At 46.7% G+C, this 7,568-nt stretch overlaps 1 pseudogene; it reads left to right on the top strand.

Annotated features, from left to right (window-relative positions):
- The first annotated feature begins 512 nt into the window (after window positions 1-512).
- Window positions 513-692, top strand: LOC144480098 (U2 spliceosomal RNA; annotated as a pseudogene).
- The last annotated feature ends 6,876 nt before the right edge of the window (window positions 693-7,568 follow it).

Below are 7,568 nucleotides of genomic sequence, written 5' to 3'. Positions count from 1 at the left end.
TGCAGGCTCAATGGGCAGAAGGACCTTTTCTGCACTGTACAACTTTCTTTCTCAGCCTCAATTTCCCTCTCCTACTGATTGGAAAACACAAACCTTTTTGCAACTGCATAATGTTGAATATTCTCTCTATCATTTTAAATCTTGGGCCTTGACTCTTTCCCACACAAACAAGGACTTGTCAATTCAAGGTGCTCTAATGGGAAGGCAGTGGCCTAGTGGTATTGTAAGTCGACTAGTTCAAATCCTACCACGGCAGATGGCGAAATTTGAATTCAATAAAAAAATCTGGAATTAAGGAGTCTAGTGATGACCTCGGAAACATTGCCAATTGTTGTAAAAATCCATCTGGTTCACGAATGTCCCTTTGGGAAAGGAAATCTGCAATCCTGGTTTGGCTTACATGTGACTCCAGATCCACAGCAATGTGGTTGACTCCTAAATGCTCTCTAAACAATGCAATCGGGGTGGGCAATAAATGCTGGCTTAGCCATATCCCATGAACAAATATCCAGATCGCTTCTCGGCCTTTTGGCTAAGATCAAGTGTAGTATGGATCGCCTGCACTTGGTTGAGGTCATTAGGTTACGCTGAGGCTTCATATGTTTCATATGAAGCAATTTTTAAAAGCGGCATCTCGGCCTTTTGGCTAAGATGCAAATGAGCTCAAGTCTTGGAGGAGGATCCTCCCCCTTCTCCAATCAGCTTGACTCATGTAGATCAGGCCCAGGACAGGGTGGTTTTGGTCTCCCGTCCTGTCTTGTCAGCCTGGATCTGAAATGTCTCAACTTGTTGAGACTCTGAATTGGATTTGATTTGATTGAATTGGAAAAGTATATAAAAAAATATATATATATCCAGAGTGGGATTATGTACAAAACTATCACTGATTTAAATTATCAATGAAGGAACCAATGTATTCCAAACCTTTTGCCAATTCCTCTCCTTGCGATTGTACAGTTTGGGAATATGAACTGTCAATCACAAAGTCAACACAAGAACTTTGTACATGGTTTATCTATAAATCTTTGTTGATCAACAGGTTGAGTTTAAGAGCAGTAGGCACAAGTCTACATTTGAGAATTTAAAAACTAAATATCTTTGGGTTACAGTTTGATGCAGCTTATAAAATAATCTTGAAACTAACTCCTCAGTGTAGGGTCGTAGAATCCCTACAGTGCAGAAGGAGGCCATTTGGCCCATTGAGTCTGCACTGTAGAATTAGATCATAGAAACCCTACAGTGCAGAAAGAGGCCATTTGGCCCATCGAGTCTGCACCGACCACAACCCCACCCAGGCCCGACCCCCATATATTTACCCACTAATCCCTCTAACCTACACATCTCAGGACACTAAGGGGCAATTTTAGCATGGCCAATCAACCTAACTCGCACATCTTTGGAATGTGGGAGGAAACCGGAGCACCCGGAGGAAACCCACGCAGACACGAGGAGAATGTACAAACTCCACACAGACAGTGACCCAAGCCGGGAATCGAACCCGGGTCCCTGGAGCTGTGAAGCAGCAGTGCTAACCACTGTGCTACTGTGCAGCCCACCAAGTAGGCTTACATTAACTGAGAAGGGAATCCAGAGCACCCAGAGAAAAACCACGCAGTTACCCGAGGCTGGAATCGAACCTGGGTCCCTGGCGCTGTAAGGCAGCAGTGCTAACCACTGTGCCACCGGGCCACTGTGCCTGACTCTCCGACAGAGCATATCACCCAGGCCCCATCACCGTAACCCCATATATTTACACCACAAGTTCCCCTAATGTGCACATCTTTGGACACTAAGGGGTAATTTAACACAGCCAATCCACCTAACCTGCATACCTTGGACTGTGGGAGGAAACCTGAGCACCTGCAGAAAACCCACACAGGAATGGGGAGAAGGTGCAAACTCCACACGGTCACCCAAGGCCAGAATCGAAACCTTGTCCCTGGCACTGTGAGGCAGCAGTGCTAACCACTGTGCCATCGTATCGTGGGACATGGATTAACTAAAAGTTTTATCACGGAGTTAACCAGATAAAACTCAAATGATTGCACTTTGCATAGCTGTGACATTTCGGAAAGAATGGAATGTAATTCAATTCTGTGAGACTGAATTGGGAACATTAGGAAGATAATGCTGAATGAACAACCTTCTCTGTGTGACAAAAAGACATGCTGAACACTTTCAATGCTTTCTAGATTGCTTCAGATCATTAACTTTTAGTGAATTTCCAACCCTTTATCCCAAGGATAATGTTCATTGTATTTTGGTCATATTTGAAAATGGAAGAAGAATATCTCCCTCCTTGAAGACATGCTCTTTAATTTGTAATGCCATGACTCAAGGAAAGTGCTGTGGTAATGAAGTAATACTTTAAGGAGCAACCTTTATACTCAAATTTGCATGCGCAACTTTCTGTTTCTGCGTGAATTAAAGACATGTTAAAAGTGGAAGAAATAGTTGCTTAATAAAAGAGACACTTAATGCTTCAGCCTGGGATTCGCAATCCTAATGTGAAACTAAGCCTAGCTCATAGTTTATCATTTAACAATCCCTCGGGACATTTCACAATGCAAATTTAAGTCAAAATATATGAGTGCACCAAAATTCAGAATGTAAGTACATTTTAATTGTTTAAAAATGCAGATGAAGTTGGTCACATGAAGAAATCTTTGGGACTACTTCTGCATTTGAATGCAGCGAAATAATTCTGCTATTAGAATCATTGAATCCCAACAGTGCAGAAGGAGGTCATTTGGTCCATCAAGTTTGCAGCGACACTCCGAAGAGCCAGGGCCACCCCACCCCACCCCGCCCCACCCACCCCCCCACCCCACCCCGCCCCCCCACCCCCCCACCCCACCCCGCCCCCCCACCCCCCCACTCCACCCCCCCCACCCCTCCACCCCACCCCCCCACCCCCCCACTCCACCCCGCCCCCCACCCCCCCACCCCGCACCCCTCCCCACCCCCCCACCCCACCCCGCACCCCTCCCCACCCCCCCACTCCACCCCCCCCACCCCACCCCTCCACCCCACCCCCCCACCCCCCCACTCCACCCCGGCCCCACCCCCCCACCCCCCCACCCCGCACCCCTCCCCACCCCCCCACCCCACCCCACCCCACCCCGCACCCCTCCCCACCCCCCCACCCCACCCCGCACCCCCCCACCCCCCCACCCCACCCCGCCACCCCCCCACCCCCCCACCCCACCCCGCCACCCCCCACCCCGCCACCCCGCCACCCCCCACCCCGCCACCCCGCCACCCCGCCACCCCCCACCCCGCCACCCCCCACCCCGCCACCCCCCACCCCGCCACCCCGCCACCCCCCACCCCGCCACCCCGCCACCCCCCACCCCGCCACCCCCCACCCCCCACCCCGCCACCCCCCACCCCGCCACCCCCCACCCCGCCACCCCCCACCCCGCCACCCCCCACCCCGCCACATCCCCGCAACCTAGCATATCCATCATAGCTAATCCACCTAACTTACACGCTAGGGATACTTTAGCATGGCCAATCCACCTAACCTGCACATCTTTGGACATCTTTTGTTAATTCAGATCGATGCTGTGGTATATTAGTCATCGTGCAGTCTAGCCAACAGCCCGGGGATACTCACCTAAGCCCTGATTAGCCATTTAAGTTTATGACATTAACACCCAACAATGTCCTTAAAATAGTTTCCTGCAGACTGCACACAGTTTTAAAGTAGATTAGATATTGTTCTTTAGCCTGCATGGTGATTTTTTTTTCCTTAGTTACTTGTGTACTATAAATTTTTGAATGATAATGATAAGATCCTAAACACAGATGTACTATTTCAGAGACTCAGGAGCATTATTCCAGGGAATAATCCAGAAGACTAACCGGATGGAATGTTTGGGACATGGTTAGCCCATCTGGTTCGTCCAGGGAAAATTGCTTTAAGTGGTTAACTGGATTTCTCCAATGTAGTTAATTAATCCATGCTCCTTCGTTCAAAAGGCAGGTTGTACAATAACAGGACCAATAAATAAGGCTACCAATAGTTGCAGGGGTAATTTTCCCTAAATAATTTAGATGCTAATGAGCTCTGAGATGGCCAAGGTTTGATCTTAAACTGAAATGTTTGTTTAGCTGAATTTAGCACAAGGAACCATTTTGGGAAGGGACTGCAGTTTTAGCAATGGTTGTCCAGGGGATCATTAGGCATCTGACTGTCATTTAAATTGCTCATTGTTGTCAGACATTGCTCAGTTGGTAGCATAAGTCTTGGGCTTGAGCACAAAAATTAAGGCTGATACACCAGTACTGAGAGACATGTATTACCAGTACGGCAGTACTGACAGGCACACCTTACCAGCACAGCAGTACTGAGGGACACGCATTACCAGCACAGCAGTGCTGAGGGACACGCATTACCAGCACAGCAGTACTGAGGGACATACATTACCAGTATGGCAGTACTGAGAGAGTGCCTCATTGTTAATGGCGCTGTCATTTGGATGAAATGTTAAACCGAGGCCCAGTCTGCTTGCTTGGATGAGTGTAAAAGATTGCATAGCTCTATCTTTAAGAAGAACAGGGAGTTATTCATACAAGTATTGTAAATATGGGCAGGAGTAGGTCATTCAGACCTTCGAGTCTTCTCTGCCCTTCAATATGATCGTGGCTGATCTACTATCTCAGTGTCATTTTCCTTCATTCTCCGCATACCTTTTGATGCTTTAAGAGTGCAGAAATCTAGCCATTTCCTTCTTAAGGTACTCAGTAATTTGACCAGATCTGTGTTTTGCCAGATCTTGAGCCCTCGTGGACAGAGAGCTGGGCTAAAGATCCCATCCATTGTTGCCAACACCTCACTTTGATTTAAAGTGAATGTACCTCTATTTTCCAAACACTGCACCCTTCTCTAATTTGCAAGAAATCATATTGGAGCCCTTAACTGTTGTAATATGCCTTTATCGTATACACTTTCAGCATGCCATCATTAGAAGAGAAGTGTGTCATGTGATCCAGTCTCATTTATACTTTTGCCTGAGAGCTGAACGCAGAATACACAGCTCTGCTGCTGATACCTTCAAGATTTCTAACCATGTATAAATATTCTTATGTACCTAGTTTAAATAAATGACCCCACAACATGTTAATCCAATCCTTTATGAGCGATTGGTGCTTTCCATCACTCATGAAACACAACAATAATCTGGGCAGAGATTAGTGAGCCGAAAGTTCTATCAACAGCTAGTAATAATCAACCAAAAGCCTCTCTAAGTAATGGCAGCAGTCATCACCAACTCCCAATTTCTCAGTCTATCTAGATCAACAGCAGGATTAAGGCTAACATGAAGCAAAATGGACATGGCCTTTTATTCATTTACTGGATGTGGGCATCGCTGGCCAGGCCAGCATTTATTGCCCATCCTTAGATGCCCTTGAGAAGGTGTTGGTGATCTCCCTTCTTGAACCACTGCAAACCGTTGGGGCAGCACGTTGGCACAGTGGTTAGCATCATTGCCTCATAGGGCCAGAGACTCGGGTTCAATTCCGGCCTTGGATGACTGCCTGTGTGGAGTCTGCATGTTCTCCCTGTGACTGCATGGTGTCCTCCAGGTGCTCCGGTTTCCCCCCACAGTCCAAAGATGTGCAGGTTAGGTAGATTGGCAATGCTAAATTGTCCCTTACATTTGTAGATTAGTGGAAATAGAAGGGCAAGTATGTGGGGTTATGGGGATAGGGCCTGGGTAAGATGCTCTGTTGGAGAGTCAGCGTTGACTCGATGGGCCGAATGATCTTTTCTGCACTGTAGGGATTCTAAGATATGAATCTCTTAAAAATCATAAACTGGTCAATGTTTTATCTTCAGTAGGTTAAGATTCAAGTTACATGTTCTCTTCATAATAAAGGATATGGTTTATTTTGGAATAAAACACACCTTACCTCTCCTTCCCCTTGCTGGAATGAGTGCAATTGGAGGATACCTACCTCTGAGAGTTCAGACATGGCCAGTATTGTGGGCAGAAATTTGATCAGGTGGATAGTTGAAGGAAGTTAGTGAAAGATTTGCAGAGACTAGGGCATAGAGAATTTATGTGGATAATTTTCACCTAAAATTCCACATAATTAATATTCAAGTCATTGAAGTGGGACTCAAGCCGACAGCCTTCAGACTCTGAAGCGAGAATTCAATTCACTGAGCCCTGGCTGACACCTAACACCACTGACATTTTATTTGTTGCGAATACAGCCAAAAATTATTGAACAGGTATGTTGACTTTGAACTGAGTAGTTGCATTTAAAATAGATAGAAGGAGTATGATCGGGGGGAGGGGGGGAACGATGATTAGGGGGAAGGGGCAAATGATTGGGGGAAGGAGGGGCAAAAGTGCCAACACCGATCGGGGAGGGGAGCCTCTGAGAGCACCATGCCGGCTGGGCTGGTGGGGGTGAGGGGGGTGGGGGTGGGGGGGGGGGGGGGGGAGGTTTACACATGTTCTGATTGGGGCACCTTTTAAACATGGCATCCCAATCTCTGAGTAACCAGCATCTGTCAGTGTACCGAGGCCCCGCCTCCCTACATGATGGCATGAAACACGCCCCCTTGATTTTTGTTAGTAGTGTAAGATCCGTAGAGAAAACTGATCTGTTTCTCTGGAGAGAAACACGTTGGTTTTTTAGCCAGAAACAGGACTCTGCCATTTTTTGGTAAGATTCCCCCCTTTGTGTTATTTGCATTTTATCTGTTGTTAATATAGCCAAGATTATGATATATTCATGTTGGCTGCCAACATAGATTTTTGTCAGTTATCAAATGTGTTGAGAGTTGAATTCTGTGTCCAATAAAATGCTCTTTCCACAGAAACTGGAGAAGTATTACCTTTCCATGGTGGCACAGGGGTTAGCACTGCTGCCTCACAGCACCAGGGACCCAGGTTCCATTCCCGGCTTGGGTCACTGTTTGTGCGGAGTCTATACGCTCTCCCCGTGTCTGAGTGGGTTTCCTCTGGGTGCTCCGGTTTCCTCCCACAGTCCGAAAGACGTGCTGGTTAGGTGCATTGACCATGCTAAATTCTCCTTCAGTATACTCGAACAGGCGCCAGAGTGTGGCGACTAGAGGATTTTCACAGTAACTTCATTGCGGTGTTAATGTAAGCCTTCTTGTGACACTAATAAATAAACTTCATTATCAGGCTTGGGATGTATTTGTCAATTTATAGTGAATTTATTTTCTTAGATAAGCAGAAATAAATGATCAAGTAATGAATTCATTCAGCTGTAACCAGGAGCTTTTGCAACATTTGTTTTACAGTATAACCTGGAAGCAGTCTGGGGTCAGTCTGAATGCAGTCTGGGGTCACACTGTGAATTGTTTCTTGCTGTGAAGTCAGATCTAAATGTTTCCTTGTACGCTGTTTTGATTTGGGGGAGAGAAGCTGGGAGACATTGTTAACCTCTGTCACCCAAAGCAGATGAAGACATTTCAGGAGGCTAGTTGGATATGGTTAGTTAGCTGAGGGTCGACAACTAGGATAAAATAAAAACAGGCTTGGATTTTTGCAGAGGGTCTCTCTCTTGGCTAAAATAGCGGA

This window comes from Mustelus asterias, chromosome 27 (genome assembly GCF_964213995.1).
Source record: "Mustelus asterias chromosome 27, sMusAst1.hap1.1, whole genome shotgun sequence".
NCBI classification, from domain to species: Eukaryota; Metazoa; Chordata; class Chondrichthyes; order Carcharhiniformes; family Triakidae; genus Mustelus; species Mustelus asterias.
Note: the sequence above shows the minus strand (reverse complement) of the source record. Positions and strands in the feature narration are given on the sequence as shown.